Here is a 20,698-nt window from a genome sequence, read left to right as displayed (position 1 = left end):
TATAAATATATCTAAACTAAACAAGTAATGATAGGGAGTGGTACATCGTGTAGATCTTAACTAGCAGATGACTATGACTCCCTCCCTTAATCACATCAACTATGACAAATAGAAATATAAAACAGCATACGCACCATACACATGCAAGTATGGGGTAAGTACCATAATAGTTATAAGTCAAACATCAAATGCTCAAATAAAACAATGCATTGTTATGAATATGAAGTAATCATCATTAAAGCATCATATGACATTGTTATGAAATAAATCACATTTATTAACTATGAATCATTAATGCACCAGTAATCATAATCATTAAACAACACATGAAATATAGTCAATCAAGTAATCATTGTTGATATATCTCTAGTCCAACTTATGTAATAATATCCTTAAAACTAACACATCCATGAAATAGACATAAACATAGTTTGGTAAATATAATGAAAAAGTAAACTACATGTGGGCACTACATAGTGAGGCATTAAAGCTTATTTTGAACATACTCCACACAATCCTAGTTATTGTTGTGGACACAAGAAAGGAATTTGATGATGTAAAAGGCTTGATTGATATTGCAAAAGAATATGGTATTGGTCTTCGAATGGAGGTCAAGAGAAAGAGATCAAAGATGATGTTATCTAGCAACAAGAGCTTGCAACTTATTTCACTCATTGCAAACTCCAAATAGTCCATTTAAGATTGGCTTTGTTGAATGCAATGGGCATCTATTACAAAGGTGGCAACTTTAAAACAGAGACAAACATGGCATGCCAGCTCTTAAAAACTAACCCTCCAACAAAGCAAGCAACAAAAGCTCATCAAGTCCTTGAGGCATGTGAGAGGAATTTGCAAGATGCAAAGCAGCTAAATTATGACTTCAAAAATCCTTTTCTTGTTTGTGCTTCAAGTTTTACTCCAATATACTAGGGGTAGAACAATGTTTCCTATCCATATTGCACATCATGATTTATTCCAATTATGTCTGGAAAGTTTTGTACCATCTGCGATCTTTCAACTATGGGTTCAGATGCATTCGGACTACTTTGTTCTGTTACACAAACAAGGTGAACTTGGCTTACCATAACCATGGGTTTAGATTTTCTTTTCAAACCTAGTTGAGAAATATTATATAGGTAGTACAAGAATATTCATTTTGACTCTAGAGTTAAGATGGAAGGAAAAGAAAAACATACATGTTGTTTTGGTGGATGTGTCAACATTCAATTGAAAGATTTTTTTCCCCCTTGTACTATTGCAATGTGAAAGAATTATTTGAAGCATTTGAATGAAAAAAAACCTGAAGCATTTTAAGCAGTTTTCTCATATATAATTTTATGTGTGCCTTCAGTTTGTGAGTCTTTAAGTTGGGCATTTGATAGTCTCCAAAATGGTCTTACAGTTAAGAATATGAATACTATGAAGATGTGTTTGAGATTAATCATAACTAAGGATATTGATAGTTGAAGATTTCAATAGGGATATAGTGTCATGGGTTGCAAAATTCTATGTTGCAAATGTGCTAGAAGTTTTACATTCCAAATACAATTCCTATTTGTCAATTATTCAGTAATAAAAAATATTTAAATTCTTCTAAAAACAATAAAGTTATGCAGAAATGAAATGATTATGTAGAACATTGGGAAAATTGTTTTTCTATTCAATTTGAATAAAAAAGAACACAAAATTCCATCAACATATGCATGCGGATGGAAACTTCTATTAAAGCTTGAAAACTAAATTATCTTTTAGAGCTTCAAGAATTTGCAAAGAATTACCAATTGAGGTCCTGTTGTGATTGGATGTTTAGGTCTAGTTACTCACATAAATATAGTTTTAAATTATATCATTAAGGGTTTTTTTGGCTATGGGAATATAAAAATAGAAATAGGAATACTTATTTTGGAATACTTATTTTCGAATAGAAAATGGGTTACGTATTCTTATTCTTGTTTGGTTCACCCAGAATTTGATGTGGAATTCACAAACTCAAAAATTTATATTTTCTAAAATAAAATAAAAATTTGGAATAGGAATACATATTCCAATTCCACTTATTTAGGTGGAATAGAAAATGCTCATTTTTGGGCAAAAATTGGAATACATATTCCAATTTTATTCCTATTCCAATTTTGATTTGGTGCATCCAAATAGAGAATTCAAAATTTTAAGAATATACATATTCCTATTCCACTTGTATTCTCGTTGCCAAACCGATCTTAAGATCATGGTGTAATTGCATATATATTAGGGAAGATTACCCTGTCATTGAAAAATTGTTATAAATTTAAATAATTTGCCATTTCCAAGATATTAAATTTTAAGTATATTGTTTAATTTTGAAAATATTTTTAAACTAGATAGTAGTTTTAAATTTTATAAATTATAATTTAAAATAAAAAGTTAAATTTAATGAAATTGAAGAATTTTTCAAGTATGCATGTATATAAGAATTTTATATAATAGTATAATTTAGTAAGGATAATTCTAAAGAACTAATTGTCAAATGAAGGATAAAACATATGGAAATTGATAACTCTAATCTCTATTATATTTTAAATTAAAACTTATAAATTATAATTTAAAATAAAAACTAAATTTAATGGAATTGAAGAATCTTTTAAGTATGCATTTATGTAAGAATATTATAACTTAGTAAGGGTATTTTTAAAGAACTAATTATCAAATGAAGAATAAAACATATAGAAATGGATAACTATAATATGTATTACATTTAAGAAAGTAAAAATCAATATATTTTTGTTCTAGATGTCTATGTTAAATATAAATGATATTTTAACTATAGTGTCAAAATATAATATAAATATATAAAATAAAATATACTTAATATTGCAAGGCATGAAAAATGGCGAACAGAATAAAAAAAGAAAAAAATACAAAGAATCTCCATACAACCAAACAATACTCCTACAGAATTACAAAACCTATAAATTAAGGGCATTAAAATTCAGGCAGATTAACCAATCATGGTTTCAGATGCTCAGAAGCATAAGAACACGTAGGTGAATTTCAACATGTGAGCTCATCATATGCAGTTAAGACTTCTAATTATTTCGCCCCTTTATCTGGTCCATAGGATTGGGAGGTTGGCAATGTTTAGGATATTTTCCCTAATGGGGGATCCATTTCCCATTCTGACCAAATCCCGAGCAAAGTATCTCCCATAATTCACTCGACGACTAGCTTAGATAAGCATATCTTTGTCTTTAATATAATGAAATATGCCAGCCTTAACCTAAATCCCATTTACGCCTGACAAAAGGGTTTCACCTTCAATCCATCTTTAGATTATCCATCCCAATCGAAGGATACCACATCTCTGAAATTGCCAAACACCTATATTCCTCCACATCACAAGATGCCTCTCACTCTTCATCTGAATTCTTTAAAACCTAATTCCCTTTATCTCAAACTAGAAGATCATGAAGACAAGATCCTAATCATCAACAATCAAGATAGTGAAGAATGCTAGCAAGAATGTCAAGAGGTCAGTTTGTTCATCTTTTGGAATGGCCCTAAAGCGGAGATACATAATCTAATTGATTGGTTGGAGGACTTTTGTGGCTACCAGGTAAGTAATTCACATTACTCTAATAGATTAGTTTTTATACATTGTAGTGAAGAAGATGTGAAAAAAGAATTTCTTAAGGAATCTAACTATTTTTTTAAGGGTCATTCGGTTAAGTTTTTTGATTGGATACCAAATTGTAATGAGGATAATCTAGATTTATATATTCCAACATGGTTTTCCATTAATTTGATCCCTCTGGAGTTAAATCAAGTAGGTATTATTAAAAGGATAGGAAGGTCAATTGGAGAGTTGATCGGTTTAGATGCTTAATTTGAGAGATGCAACAATATAAAACTCTTAATCAAATGTAAAACTAACAAGAAAAATATTAAACCAATAAAATTAATCACCAATAGATCAACATATAATTTAAACTTTCAAAAATATGAGGGTAAGATTATGGAGATGATCAGACTTGATGACAAGTGGAAGTCTTCCTTTAGAACTTTGCCAAAAACATCAAATCTCAATAACACTCTTTCCATGATCAGAATAAGGCACCTAAGAATGTTGTAGGAAGAGTATGAAACTGAGGAAGCAATATTAAAGAACACAAAAGATACATCAGAAGTAGGAAAGGGCAACAGTCCCACACTCCAAATCAATTGAATTCGACAGGAAAGAACTATAACATCACCAAAGAATAATAGAGGGACTCTCCAACTAGATATGATCAATATAATACACAAAAGCAAGGATAAGATGTCCCCTTCAGAACTGCTGGAATAGGATAAAATCTTCCTCAACATGGAAAAGTCTCCCAAATTAGATAAAAGAGTCAAATTATAGAGCATAATTGTTGATAGTAAAAAATAGAAAAGGAAAGGAAAGAAAGTCAAGGAAAAGAAAGATGCTATAAAGTCAGAAAGTGAATAGAAGAATTTATCAAAATTCAATTTGGTGGGCAACAAGAACTCAGCCTATTCACATAGAAGTATTAATGATATGGAACATGCATCCTTATTCGAAGAAGCTTCAGCAAAGGCAGAGAGAAAATTTTATGAAAGCCACTCGAAGATACAAAATAAGCTATTTGAAGAACCATCTCTGGCAATCCCAACATCAATCAAAGAGACTCCAAAGTGGTTAACCAAATTCTGGCAGACTCCCTTTCCAAAAAGAGAGTACTCTGAAAACAAGGTCAAAACAAGTATATGAAAAGTATGCAGGTCAAAAGATATACCTATACAAGACTTTCAAGATTTTCTAAATCAGAAAGTGGACAAGATTGAAGACTTAGAAATAGATGTTCTAAAAGAGGAGGATTAGGATTACATAGAAAGGCTTTCAGAAGAACTGATCCGAGTATTTGATTTCAATAATGAAGACAACAACAATATATCACAAAAAGAAGAACTTTTACAGAAAGTACTACAACTAGGAGGAGACAAGTACACTTTTGAAGATCTCAAAAGGGATCTATTATCCTTCAAAGAAGAAAATAAGACAAACAAAGACATAGTGATTGACAGCAGATCATGTGAGGCTGAGGACAAAGCTACCATGGAGCATCAATGCATAACAACACAAATAATACAAGAGCTAGATAATGATGAAAAGGAGGACAAGGGGAATAATAAGTCTAAAATAGTTAAGAGTGTACAAGAGAATTTGGAATTGGGCATAATAAAGAATCAAGAAGGGGTCAAATCTCCTAATTATGGAAAGATGAAATCTAAGAGAGGAAGAAAATTGCTCAAAGAACTTAGAGAACCAAATGGTATAGCTCGAGAATAGCAAAAAATAAGCCAACTTTTTAACATAGGGAAGAGGAATATCCTTCCCAAGGAGTCATGAAGATCACATGATGGAATGCTAGGGGTCTAAATGCCCCTAGCAAAAAAAGAATACTAAAACAAAATTTAAAATTATTTGAATCTAAAATTATACTATTACAGGAAACTAAGCTGAATAAGATAGAAGGAATTAGCTTAGGTAAAGAGTTAGGTAATTGGAGTATTATAATGTAAGAATCTATAGGAGCATCCAAGGGATTAGGTGTCATTTGGAACCATAGGAAAATAACATTAGATATACTAAAATCAAACAATAACTGGATTAGTGGTTTAGTCAAAAGCATTAAAACAAATCTCAAGTTTATTCTAATTAACATTTATGGCCCAATAAGTAATATAGAGAAAAATCAGTTTCGGAAGAGATCAACCAATTCATGGAAGATTACTAGAAAAAACTAATAATACTAGGAGGAGATTTTAATACTATTTTAAATTTAAACGAAAAAATAGGGGGATCTCAACAGATCCCCTAATCCACGAAAGATTTTTTAAAATGGTGTGAATTTCACAACTTAATTGATATCCCACTCAACAATAGGAATTTCACATGGAATAACAAACACAAGAATTATGCCTATATCACTGAAAATCTAGACAAGTTTTTCATCAAAGGAGATATTTAGAAGTAAATAATCTAAATATACAATCCTTGATTCTTTTGATTGCTGGTTTTGATCATTTTCCTATCAGGTTTGAACTTTTTGAACCCCACAAACCTATTAGAAATTCGTTTAAATGTGAAAAATGTGGTTTTTAGACTCTAGTTTTCTAGATAATATCAAAGAATGGTGGTCACAAGGTAATTTTGAAGGTTTGAAAATGTTTATTTTTGTGTCCAAAATGAAAATGCTCAAAGAAAAGATTCTTAGATGGAACAAAGAACACTTCAATAATATTTTCAAAGAAAAATTGGACATTGAAGACAGATTAAAGGAAATAAATTTAGAAGTCATTAAGAATGGCATGAATAATGATAGTTATAATTTAGAAAAATTAACTACTGGCTAAACAAGAAGATATTTTGACCAAGGAAGAAATCTTTTCGAGAGAAAAGTCCTGAGAAAGGTGGTTAGAGGAGGGAGATCGGAACACTAAATATTTTCATAACTCAATTCTTTATAACAAAGCTAAAAGTAAAATAGCAAGTATTAGAAATCATGAGGGTATAACGATTGATAAACCAAATGAAATTGTAGAAATCTTTGTGGATCACTTTCAAAAAATATTAAACAATTTTGAAGGGTCAAACAGAGAAGCTCTAGCTAATTTGCTTGAAGTAATACCTAAACTGGTCACCTCGGAGGATAATAAAGTTTTAAATAAATTGATATCGTTAGAAGATGTAAGAAAGGTAGTATTCAACATGAATTCAGAGAAATCAACTAGTCCAAATGGATTTCAACCCTTTTTTTATCAGAAATGTTGGGATATAATTGGTACAGATCTCTAGGAGGCAATTGAATCATCGAGGAAGGGTGAATCCTTGTTATCCAAAATTAACTATTCCTTTCTCACCCTAATCCCCAAAAAGCCAGAGCCTGAGACTCCAGGAGACTTTAGGTGCATTGCATTATGTAACATCATTTATAAAATATTTTCAAAAATATTAGCAAATAGAGTCAAATTAATTCTCCCAAAGATCATTTCTGAGGAACAAACAGGTTTCATCTTGGGCAGATCTATTTTGGATGGCATTTTAATCATTCAGGAGACAATTCATTCAGCCCTAAAGAACAAAGAGGCATGTATGTTTATGAAGCTGGACATACAAAAAGCCTATGATATGGTAGATTGGCAATTTCTTTGCAAAACATTAGAAGCTTTTGGTTTTTCCCATTGATGGATTAATCTTATTTTCAAATGCATCTCAACTACCAAGATTTTTATTCGTATAAATGGGTACCCCAAAGGCTTTTTTGATATTTCAAGGGGAATAAAGCAAGGAGATCCGTTATCCCCATTTTTGTATATCGTTATGGCAAAAGCCTTTGGGAGAGCACTAACGGAAGTGAATAAAAAAAAGGAAATTAAAGGTATCACTGTTACTAGAAATATCCCTAACATTACTCATCAACAATATATAGACGACACGATTTTTTTGGGTGAAAGTACTCAAAAGGAGGCAATTAATTTAAAGACCATCATAGAGCGATACTGGAAAGCCTTCGGCCAAAAAGTGAATGAATCAAAATCAAAAATATTTTTTATTAATATGGATGCTAAGGTAGAAAATCAAATCTATCATATTATGGGATACAACAAAGGTTCTTTCCCCTGCAAGTACCTAGGTATAGAGCTAGAGAAGGGTGTGAAATCAAGCAAGGTTTGGAATAACACACTGATGAAATTGGAAGTAAGGATTGGAAGCTAGAAAGATAAATGGCTCAAGAAAGTAGGTAAGAGCATTAAGATAATTTCAGTTTTATCAATTATTCCAACTTATCTGCTCTCCTGCCTTCCTCTCCCTAATTGTCTCCATCACAAGTTTGAGGCTAAACTTAGAAATTTCCTTTGGAATGATTGCCAGGAATCTAAAAAATAGGCCCTCATTAAATGGGACAATATTTGCAAACCCAAGGAATATGAAGGGTTAGGTATTAAGAACCTACAATGGCAAAATGAAGTGTTAGGAGCTAAATTAATATGCCACGTATATGCAGAAAGAGAGCAAAAATGGGCCAAGTTTTTGTATAATAAGTAGCTTAATGCAGAAGATCCCATTTTCATTTTTAGAATGAAGACTCTTCCTAAAGGTTCAAAAAGTTTGAATTTCATGATTAAGTGCCACCATGTTGTGAGCAAATATCTTACTTGGGATGTTGGTAAGGGAGAAGATGCCCTTTTTGGGAAGACTCATGGGATGGACACCCACCAATAGACAGTAATCTTGTCCGTGTTAACCTTAAAGAAATACTATTTAGTCAATGGGGCAGGAAAGTAAGTGATTATAAAACAAAGATTAATATGGAAGATCAATCTACTTGGATCTGGAAACCTTTGGAAGATGTAGAATTGGATAATGCCAAAATCAAGGCATATGAGAAAAATTATTTTTGCAAGGAAAGTCAAGCAGCTTGAGAGCAATGACAAACTCATCTGGGCAGCATCAAATGATGGCAACTATAGTAAAAAATGTTTATAAAGCACTAAACAATTCAAAGAGATGGGAGGAGGTGGAATCCCACTTAAACTCTATTGGGATCCCACTTGTTTACCAAAAGAAAGCTTTTTCTTATGGCTAGCATTTCAAAATAGGATTTTGACGAGAGATAGACTCAGTAAAATAGGTATTGAAGCTCCATTGAGATGTGTTCTTTGCAAGAACGATAGTGAAAATGTAGACCATATTCCCAAGTCTGTTGGAAATGGATCATATTCTCGAGTCTATAAAATAGGTACTAAAGACTCAGTAAAATAGGTATTGAAGGTCTATTGAGATGTGTTCATATTCTTGAGTTTGTTGGAAATGGCTCACTCAAAAATTAGGCTAGTTTTCTCCATTTTCAAAAAACCTTACCGACTTCCTCAGAGGATGGCCTTCTTATCTCTGTAAGGGCATCTATAGTAAACTTTGAAATATTAGTCCCTCCATCCTTATGTGGGAAGTTTGGAAAGAAAGGAACAGAAGAATTTTTAGTGATAGTGAGATGAAAATAGAAGAGCTAATTCAAAAAATTGAAGCTAGCATAGTTGAAATTATTAATTCCCATCTTAGGAAATTGAGATTGGAAGAAGGTTCCTTTTCTTTCTGGGATGGCCTAATCAAAAAGACATGGCCCAATCTGATAAATCCTCCTCTCATTTACTTTAAGAAAAGCAAGGAGGCAAGGAAAAGTTGTAAATGGTCTCCCCCTTGGAAGGCTTGGGCAAAGCTTAACTTTGATGGAGCAACTAGAGACAACCCAAGGGTAGCAGGAATTGGTTGCATCATCAATAATGACACAAGCAAATGGATTGCTAAAAAAGTAATGGCCATGAGTACTACTTCAAATAATTTGGCAAAGTTCGCAACATTAGAAGAAGGGCTAAAAATATGTCATCATTTAGGCTTATCTAAACTCATCATTGAGGGTGATTCTCAAATTGTTTTAAATGCAATAAGGAATAGAGCAACTCCAAATTGGGTTATCAACTTGAAGTTAGAAGAAGTTATCCATATGTTAGATAGGTTTGAGGATATAAGGATATGTCATATATATCAAGCAGGCAATAAAAAGGTAGACCTTTTAGCCAATAAAGGGGCCAATGGTGCCAACTTATTGGAATTCATAAAAGGACAATGACTCTTAATTTTTTCTCTTTTTGTAACCTCTTATTTTTAATCAAGTACTTATATTCGGTATTAGGTAACAGACATGCTCAAGTTAGTTAGATTAGGTTTGCCATAGGTTTAGATAGGTTTATTGGGTTATAGTGTCTCTTAATTCACCTTGCTCTATAGATAATTGGTGAAACACATAGTGATTAGGGGATTCATAATTGGCATGGTATAGACATCAAGACTAGTTAGGTTTTCAGTCGAACAATGATACCTTTAATTAGGATTTATCAAACTTCTAGGCATGATGTTTCAATAATAATGTCTTAATTCACTTGGATATAGCTTGTCTATGCAATCATTATATGGTAAAGGATAGCTTCTCCGTCTATTTAGGACATTCGAGGAACTTCTAGAGGTTTCAGCTTCTAGAGCTATTTATTCAATCATAGAACCCAATCACTATCTTGCAGCGTTGTTAAGATTGAAGATGGACACTAATATTTGTGTATTTCACACCTCTAAAGCTCAAACAATGGCCTTTCATGGTAATATCAAGCCAGAAAGGTGGAACAAAATCCTTAGGGCAATTGATGGAATGACCCAAATTGTGGTTAGTAGAGCTATCAGAGAAGGAATTTTTAACTATAAGTGTACCTAGCAGACAAACAACAATGTTACAAGCATTTTTATTGGTTGTATGGCTAAAGTTGGAATCAATAAATGGGAAATTGTAAGACTATGTCTAAAAAAATTTTACTCTACTTGTTGTAAAGGCATAGTGGAAGCAATTATGAGTTTGGATGAAGATCTGTGTGTGCCCCTCCTTGAGATGTATATGGAACATCCCCCGAGGAGTCTTATTGTGGCTAATATCCCTAGGCAACCAGCCTTAATAATAAGGGATACGATTGCTTTCAATATGGTTTAGCCCAAGATGGAATCTTGCTTCCATTTCCTCCTAGGATGGAAAAAGATCTCGGTTGAGGCTGGACATGAATGGCTTAGCAACTATCTTTATCTTTTTAAGGCTTACATTCATCTAGGCGTGGGTTTTGGCAACTTAGATAGGTTGGAATTCAATACCCCTAATATTGAAAAAACTAGCAGAGAGAGATCCACTTTTGAATTTCTGCCAAATTTTAAGGCAAAAAACCAGAATGATGTTGTGAAAGTTATTATGATATACTAGAAGAAGTAAGAGGTGTCATGGAGGTGTTGGGATTAAGCTTTTTGATTATACAGTGCAAGTAAGATTACTAGACTATAAAGCATAGTCCCCTTCAGATATCGAGATTTGGGGTAAAAGGTTCTTTTTGTTTATATAAAGCTTGTAGTTTTAATAGAAGTCTCTTCAAACATTAGGCTAAATCAGTCTCTATTAGGTCATTCTAGGGTTTTGGTTTTAATTACAGAAACTTGACATTGGTATGGAATTAGTAATGAGTAGTTTGATTATCTCATTTGTAAATATGGTGATATATATTGAGATGTCTTTACACTTGGTCCGAGCTTAGAATAGATAATATTAGGCTTTATTTTACATTTTTCATATATGTTCATGAGACATGTATCTTAATATAGTGATGTAGAACTGTTCTGAAAATGTAGAATGGATAGTTTGGTTTCTGTTGTTCAATATCTTTGATTCCATTTCCTAATTTAATATCTTTAAGGATTATCTCCATTCATATCAAGAAGGGTTCTTTGTTTTCAACTATTTTTTTAGTAGGGCATGATGGGTTAAAACTCAAATTCATTATCAGCTTAATGCCAAATGTTTAAGCATCTAAGTTTGAGGTATTGAGTTCAGAAGGGATGATTGGTGATAAGTAGTAATTTATTTAGTTAATGAATTCAGTTCTAATCATTCTGAGTGAGACTAGTTAAAGATGTTGCTTTTTTTTATGATAGATTTAAATCAACTCATTTGATGTGAACATTTAGCATATCTTTACATGAAAGATGTATCCTAATATAGATATGGAGAATAATTCTGAAAATGTAGATTGGAAAGCATGATCTCTAATGCTTACTTTATTGATTTCACTTTTGAATTTAATATCTCTAAGGATCACTGGCATTTGCATCCAAGAATGGCTCTCTATTTTCAAATGATTTTCAGCAGGACATGATGGGTTAGGATTTAGATACTTTGCCAGTCCAATGACAGATGTTTAAGTATCTTGGTTTGAGATGTTGAGTTTAGAGGTGATGCCTGATGCCAAGCAATAATTTATTTAGTTTTTGTTAATTTAGTTCTGTTTATTTTGTTCGAAATTAAATAAGGTTTCTTCCTATTTTTTGGAAGATTGAGACTAACCCTATTAATTTTGTTGAGTATATATAGATTCTCGGATTTCTATTTGCATATTATAGGTATTGAAATGAGGTTTCTGAACTAATATATCAAAGTTTAGAATCATCTTCAAAATACAAGGTTTTAGGTATTGCTAGGAAGTTATCCAATATTAATAATATTGAAGTTTCAAGGAGCTAGTGAAGGTATGAATATATTTATCATGATGTGGGACTTATTTTAAATAATGTAGGAATTATTAGAAACATTCGGTTATTTTTCCAAGGTTATCATTAACTAATAAAGATGTTTTTAGTTTTATCACTAACCATGTTAATTGCTAAGTCAAGGAGGGATGAGTGCTTTGCTTAGTATGGGAGGAGTGTAAAGTACAATGGCAAGATTGGCTCTACTAAAATTGGTCATAGTTGTTTTCAAGTACTTTTGATGATTGTATCGATCTATTTTGTAATCTTCTCTATTGTAATCATAAAATATAATGTAATTTGACTAGGGTATGCCCCTTTTATGATGTAATAATAAAGGACGTTAGTCTCGAGCTAGACTGGAGGTTTTCTTCTCTATTCTTTCCTACCATTGCCCATTTGAATGGAGAAACTCTATTGTATATTATCAATTTGAATTAATAAATATAATCAAGGCCTTGGCCATTTACCGATAATTTTAAAAAAAACATTTACTTAATATCTAAATTTATGCATAAATATTTTTTTTTTAAAAATTAATACTATGAATTTAGAAGTAATGTTATTAAACGATTACAATAGCATATGTGTATGCATAAATACTAGTAATGAAGTAAATTTAAGTTCAAAGTGAATAATATCAAATTTTCATATGTACAAATCTTAATTAAACCGATTGTAAATATAATAAATTTTATATTTAAACCAATCAACATTGAATCAAAAAAATTGTGAACATCTCTTTGTCAAATTAAATACTCTTATAAAATAATATTAAACAACTTTTTTTGAATAAAAGAATTTGAATAATGAAATTTGAAAATTAAAGAAAAATTGTCAACATATTGATATGTATGGTATACTTTTATAGATAGTTATTTTATTGATATAGGCCCCTATTGATACATGACTTCAAAATTATGTCATTAAGTTTTAGGAATTGCTTTGTACATTGGTTTGTAACATTAAATGATACATTTTCTTTCATATGTTTTATGTCGATGGTTCTCTTTTATCTATTAAAAAAATTCTATAATGGACAAAAGTATATGTACTTAAATTTTTGGGGTTGTCACACTTTGAGATACTAGTAATCAAAGAATCTTCATCCCCCTTTTAAACACTTTTGTTACTAGAAAATGAATATGAATAGTTTTTCTTTTCTTTTAATAAGAAGACATAAAAATATAAACAAGTCGTTAGACATCAATTTACTATACAATGAGGACATGGGCTCCTCTAAAAAAGTTTAGAGTATTTATTAATTTAATTTAACATGTATTATAATGTATTTTTGAATTCTTTAAAATAAAATTATATTTTAATAATTAGTGTTTATTAATTAAATAAAAAAGATAGCAAAAAGTGTCTCTTAATTATACACCATCTATACAAATTATATGCTTCCTACTAGTCTTTACTAATATTATATCTTTGACATCTTATTGAGTCATATAAGTACCTAAGATATTTGATACAAGTTAAACTATGATATTATTTTTATTTTTATCAAAAAGTAGTCAAAATTGGGTGACTAGATCCAAAAAAAAGACAAGTGATAGAGTCATTATAAAGTGATTAAAATCAACACAGACTATCACAAAAAGACATTAGCCAACAACCACTTTTTAATATTAAAAAAAACTGCATTGTTCAAGGAGTTCGCAACCTAGCTATCTTACTACTAGCATTTAAAAAAAACAATCATTATGAACAAAAACCAATCGAGAATATTAACCAAACCTAAACTAACAGAAACCATAAAAGTTGCATTTAAACACAAGTTTATGGAGGCCATGTAGGCCCTACAATTAACTAGAACAAAATACAAAAATAATTAGCAAGATGAGGTCGAACCCTCACTCATCCTTTACCTCCAGGGGGGGTAGTTTTGACACTAGAATGCATAGCCATTCATCAACCAGGAACCTATAGAGACATTATGAGATGCTACAATCTTCCTCCATTGAGCCCTCTTCCTTCTCCTATTGGAGGAGCTACAAAGTAGTCACCACCACATGCATGACTTTAATTGTGATATTGTTATACGAATTCAACTATGTAGTTTTGAACTCATTCAAACTCATTGATCTATACTTTGTGAGAATGAGAGACATTATGAGATGCTACAATCTTCCTCCATTGAGCCCTCTTCCTTCTCCTATTGGAGGAGCTACAAAGTAGTCACCACCACATGCATGACTTTAATTGTGATATTGTTATACGAATTCAACTATGTAGTTTTGAACTCATTCAAACTCATTGATCTATACTTTGTGAGAATGAGAGACATTATGAGATGCTACAATCTTCCTCCATTGAGCCCTCTTCCTTCTCCTATTGGAGGAGCTACAAAGTAGTCACCACCACATGCATGACTTTAATTGTGATATTGTTATACGAATTCAACTATGTAGTTTTGAACTCATTCAAACTCATTGATCTATACTTTGTGGTTCACAATATCCAATCACTAATGAGAATGAATAGAATTGCATCCATATGATTTTCATAGAGGAAAATCACATACACATGAAATTTTGGATGCATTTATAGTTGGGCTATTGAAGATTTCACATTATTTTCTATGATCTCGCCTACTGTTATCCATGAAAGAATTTATAATACAATGAGAATAGTTAAAAAATGATTGGATAGAGATAATTAAAAATATAGAAATATGGATAAATAGAGATATAGATTCAAATAGATGTATAAGTACAGGGATCTTGACATTACCATAGGACATGTCACAGGGATGTGCTCCCACACCCATACTTGAGAAATCAACACCTTGATTGACCAATTCTTCTCTTCTTTATTTACCAAATTATGAAGCTCTTTGCATATGTCACAAAGTGTGTTGGGCACCAATGTCATACATCAAGGATGAGATAATAGATCCATCACTAATATCCCCAACCACATTGGAACCCATGTTGGCTCATATCGACACCAAGAATACAACTAATAAAATAGAAAAGTGTACATGCTATTAGATAATCGTCATAATATGTTGACATCGTATACTCCCAATAGTTGTGTCAGTTTTATATGGTCTTGTCATCAAATACTCAATGCATTAAAACTATAAAAAAATTTGGGGTCTGATCAAAGTATACTTGCAATGTGTTATGGATTCGTATTAGTATTAACCAACATAAATGTATCATGAGAAAAACCTTTACAAACATTCCATACCAAAAAGTAATTAAAAATTAATTTAATGCATGAGTTCTACCAAGCTCTTATAATTTCCTTATTGTTTCTACTCCTTGCATTTTAAAATTTTTATGAAGATTGCAACTCATGCTCTCTACCTTGCATATATTTTCATGTACGTAACTCTTTCTTGATTAGGCTCTATTCCCTTATAATTGAGCATTGTTCTATAAGATGGAAAATTGCAGCCACTCATGGGCTTGCTCTCAATTTATAACATTTTCAAATCTACACTTTTATTTTCTATAATTCATGTTGGTAAAATTTCATCTTATTAGCAGTGCTAGCAAAGGCCATAAATTTTGACATCAAAGATTGCAGCTTGGATTCTCAAGATAGATTTTGAACATTTGCATCACAACCCTATCAGGTTGAATTTTGGAAATGATTTTGTTATTCTTTATCAAACCTTAAACTTGTCTAGTATTGTATCCAAGTGTACAAGTCATACATTTGATGATAATAATTATATTTGTATCTTGAATTCCTTGCCTATCAATTATCGATCAATATGCTAAATATTTTATTGTTTTAATGATTGAGTTGGCTTGATAAATTAACACTGGCTAAGCATTAATGAATGACAAATTATCACACTAGCCTTGCACATAATCATGTCATATGCTATAGCTTATCATTTCAAGTCCAATGAGGTTCACGTAGTGAATTAAAGTGGATAATTTGTACAAGATGTATGAACTTGTACTGAGGCATTAAAATCCTTGTCTCTGAGACAAGGAGGTGTACTTGCAATGCAATGTTTGAATCCTCTTGAAAACCATGTTTTACTCTTATCATCATTTATAAAACCCTTTATAAGGCAAGGAACTTATCACATTATAAACATCCTACAACTATCATGAATGATGGTTAGTTACACCAAGGTTCATCAATGATGGTCAAGCATGGTTGAGATGCCTGGTGTCAATGGTGGTTTGCGATGGATGGAGATAGATGAGATGGTCTCAGTGGAGCGTGTGAAGAGCATGTTCCCACATTATTGACCTTTGAAAAAGTTCAAAGGGTGTCGCGTTATGAGGTGTACTAATCCATTGGTGGCACCTTTCATATACCCTTGTTGGTTGGTTGCACATCACATGTGGCCCCAAAAGGATGAGTTCCCCTTATATTTCTACAAACAATTGTTTAATAAATTTCATCTACATCAAGAGATTGATTACACTGATATCCCTGGGCATGTTGGGTAGGATCAAGGTAGGTTCTTAGATAAATTCAGACACCTAGATGCTCCTATGCTCATTAATAAATGGGCATTAATTAAAACAAACCTTTTGGTGATGCCAAAATGTTTGGAGTTAGTTGCAATTGGAGATAGAGTGGCAGATGATACATGTAGAGATGTGTACGAGAGGATTTCCATTATTGCTACCCAAGTGCATGAGATGTCTTCTGACCAAGTGCACAGTTACATGACACAGTCACAATCTGCATCTACAAGTGGTCACATTACTGCATCATCTTTAGGTGATGATATGTATGATGAGGTTGACATCCCATCTCCAATAGATGTCTCTATGGAGTCTTCAGTAGACCACTTGAGGGCTATCAAAAAATTTCTCCTTTTTATATATCTTTGAACAATTCTTCTAGATAGATTGAGTATTTTAGAAATTGCTCGAACTTGGTTTTTTTGGGACAAGTCCTTTTTCATAATCATAGTCATCAATGCTCTCCGTGCAACACTTAAATCAAACTACTTGACTTTTGTTATCAATAGCATTTAATGCATCTCTCAAATTTTGAACCATTGTTGCCTTCACATTATCTTTCGAGCTTTTCTTATTGTTTACACCTAACAACTCTAAGACAAGACTCATTTCTCTTTTCCAAAATAATTTGACAAATAATTGTGCTTTACTAATCAAAGATTTATTTTCAAAAAATTCCTCCCACATATTTTCTAGATGTAGCTTAATTGTACTTTCAAGCATCATGTGCTCAAATTATTCAATTTCTCTAAAAAGAGAGTCTTCATCCATCTCCACCAAATTTTCCAACTATAAACCATATTTTCCAAATGTCTTACTACTTCTTGGAACTTCAATAGGATCTTCTTCAACCTAAATCAATGGATCTTCAATTGGTGGCTCTATATTATGTTTTGTCCATCCTTTCTTCTTGTCATCTCTAACTCGATCATATATTTTTTCTCTTTTCGCTTTATTCCCCATTGCACAAAAACTTGAATAAAGAGCTTGATATCATCTGCATACAAAAGACTTCCAAATTCAATTACATAAATACTAGTAGATCATAGACAATTTAGAAAAAACTTTCAAATTTAAAAGCTTATTATATTTGACTATCTGTAACACTATAAAATCTTAAGACAAGTAGTTGCACTTTAAAGCATTGCTAAATTTAGATTAAACAATTTATTAAATATATTAAATGAATTAAATAATTTAACTATTTAATAATTTTAATAGTTTTCATAATATTTTAAAACACCAAAATTCATTATAATAATTTATTTAAATCTTGAATTTTAAATAAACAATAAATTTAATTAATCGATTTCAATACAAAAATAACTTTAAAATCTAATTTCCAAATATAAACTTAAATTTTTTAGTACTAAAAATGCAAATATGAATTAAATATAACAATTTTAAAAAATAAAACTTTGTCTTTAAAATAAAAAACCTATTTTATTGAATTAAATATAACAATTTAAAAAATAAAACTTTACCTTTAAAATAAAAAAACCTATTTTATTGAATTAAATATAACAATTTAGAAATAAAACTTTAGCTTTAAAATTAAAAAAACCTATTTTATTAAATTAAATATAATAATTAAAAAAATAAAACTTTACCTTTAAAATAAAAGACCTATTTTATTGTTTAAAGTGGATAAATATTTTAAGTCATGCATGTGACCTTGTGCGGACCACTTTTGGGTCATATTGATTCGGCTAGATTCGGTCCGGCCAAATTGGATCCGACCAGAACTATCTTTGTGTCATTCGATGTGGCACTTCCTTTCATGTTTTTTGCAATTCTAAAGAACTTAACACCTCAAAGGCCAATTTTATCATCAGAATTAGGGTTTCAAAAAAAAAAATTACTAGATAGAACTTGTAGTCAAAATTATGCCAATATAAACATTCGAAAAAATATAAAAACTAGTAGATGATTACAAAAAAATTTAAAATTATGGATTGATCTAGAGGACATAATCCTCTTCGAAAATATATAACATTTGTAATAGTTAACATAGATTTACTAGGGAAAAGATGGTGGGAACGAAAAATCACTAAATTATGAAAAGTTCAACTTAAAATAGCTATAACAGACAAAATAAACAATATTTTTGAAAATTTATCTTTGATAGTTCTAGGTACACATGTCGTCAACAATATACTTCAAATTTAGATGAAAAAGAATGTATTTGCAATTATTTTTATGGTGGGAACTATAACCCCTAATTTGCTCGATTTTTAACACTATAAAAAAAGGTCATCAAAAATTATAAAAACATACTATTTTTATTTTTTTAAATTTTAAAAAAATAACATACATAAACGTTGTCCTTTTATACACATTTCATCAGTTTACACCAACTTAAAATTCAAAATAGAAATATGACTTTTACATTGTTGAAGTTTAACACTTTTTTTTATGTTAGCCTTTTCCTTTGTAAAAGGGTGACACATGTTTGTACTTTTACCCTATAAAAGCATCCCAACAGTCACAAACATAAAAAGTAGTTGGACTCATTATTAAATGCCTTCCTTAATCCCTTTTAGGTGGGTGGAAGGGAAGAGATGTACAATTTTTTTTTACAATCAATAAAATTCCTTATTTTCCCTATATTTTGGATTGAAATAGTATGTGTATAGATTGGTACATGTTTGTAGAAGAAGGGGAGGGGATGAGTTGAAGTATATCATGTATTAGTAACTCAATGCAATTGGTTTGAATTGATTTGAAGATCAGAGTCAAAGTTATGAACAAATCTTTCTCGGGTGCACAAAAATCCTTCCTGAATAAGTTGTTTTCAAAAATCATACACTAACTTGCCTCCTCACTGTGTGAATTCCTTTCCCCTCAATGAAATGAAAGTAGGGTAAATGTACTATAGGATAGGGAGACTAAGTTTTCTATTTTTACTTGCAAGCCCTAGTGCAAGCATCTCTATGTTCTTGGACTAATGCATAGAAGAGTGAAATGACACTAGCACTTCGAGGGTGGATCAATACAATGTTATGGTGGATTGTGGTCACTTAGGGGTTCCTTTTAATATTCCAAGTGGTGGATTTCCTGAGGAGTCTAGCTGGTGAAGGCTTCTAGAAGAAAATAACCCTACTAGGTCTAATCAGGCCTACTACAACAGTGAGTGTTTGATAGTTTCTTTTCTATTCGGGAGTCTATGCTTTTGTGGTTTGATACAACTCATTAAAGTGTGTATGGATCTGGTCTTCTTTTTAGTAGGTCCTTTGAGAATTTTTTTAACTAAGTCCTAAAAACACCACCCTTAGAGATTATAGCCAGGAAGACCTAAAAGCCAAAGTTGTTGTCTAAATTCATAGACATTCTAAGGGTTTGAAAATTGCTCCTACTAGAGAAACTTGATAGGTGTGGAACCTTTCCATCCCCTTTTGAGCACATAGGTTCCTATTGTGAGACAAATTCAAGTAGAAGGAATTTCTACTAAGAAAACATATAATCCTCTAGGAGGATAGTGAGTTGGTGGTTCTTGGAACATCTTGTCAAAGGTGTAGAGCACTCTTTCAAGCCAAATTGGGTGTAAAGAAGACACCTAAGGTCACACCACTTCATAGTTTCCTAAATAGGGGAGAGATTTGCATCAAGTGGTATTAGAGCATCTAAGATCCTTAGGGTAAATGTATATTGACACCATGAAAGGAGAAGATGATGGAGGGTTGTCAAAAAGGATGACCAATGCAGAGATAATAAGATACCTAAGAGAGTAAAGGACAAAGCATGATGAACAAAGAAACACTAAGATGTGGTTTCAATGAGACAAAAAATGGAAGAGCTTAGGGAAGAGCTTCATAGGAAGAGTAGCACCTTGGAAACTCTAAATAAGTTGAACAAGGGAGTGAAGAATAACCCCTTGAGTAGGAGGAAGATGAATATCCTATAGATCAAAGGCTACTAATGAAGACTCTAAAGTCTATGGAGAGGAGAACCATGGATGCCAAGCATGAGTTGCCTACATACAATGGGAAGATGGACCCAAATGTTGTAATGGATTGGGTGGATGCCCTAAATAGTTTCTTTGATTGTGAAGACATCCCTAAAAACTAGAGGGTGAAGATTGCTAAGTCAAAGCTCA

At 31.5% G+C, this 20,698-nt stretch overlaps 1 pseudogene; it reads left to right on the top strand.

Annotated features, from left to right (window-relative positions):
• Positions 1–1,071, top strand: part of LOC149565369 (coatomer subunit alpha-1-like) — a 44,277-nt pseudogene extending 43,206 nt beyond the window's left edge.
• The last annotated feature ends 19,627 nt before the right edge of the window (positions 1,072–20,698 follow it).

This window comes from Cupressus sempervirens, chromosome 3, assembly GCF_028749045.1.
Source record: "Cupressus sempervirens isolate cs-2001-9-10 chromosome 3, ASM2874904v1, whole genome shotgun sequence".
NCBI classification, from domain to species: Eukaryota; Viridiplantae; Streptophyta; class Pinopsida; order Cupressales; family Cupressaceae; genus Cupressus; species Cupressus sempervirens.
The sequence above is the reverse complement of the archived record's forward strand: the minus strand, read 5'-3'. Positions and strand labels throughout refer to the sequence as shown.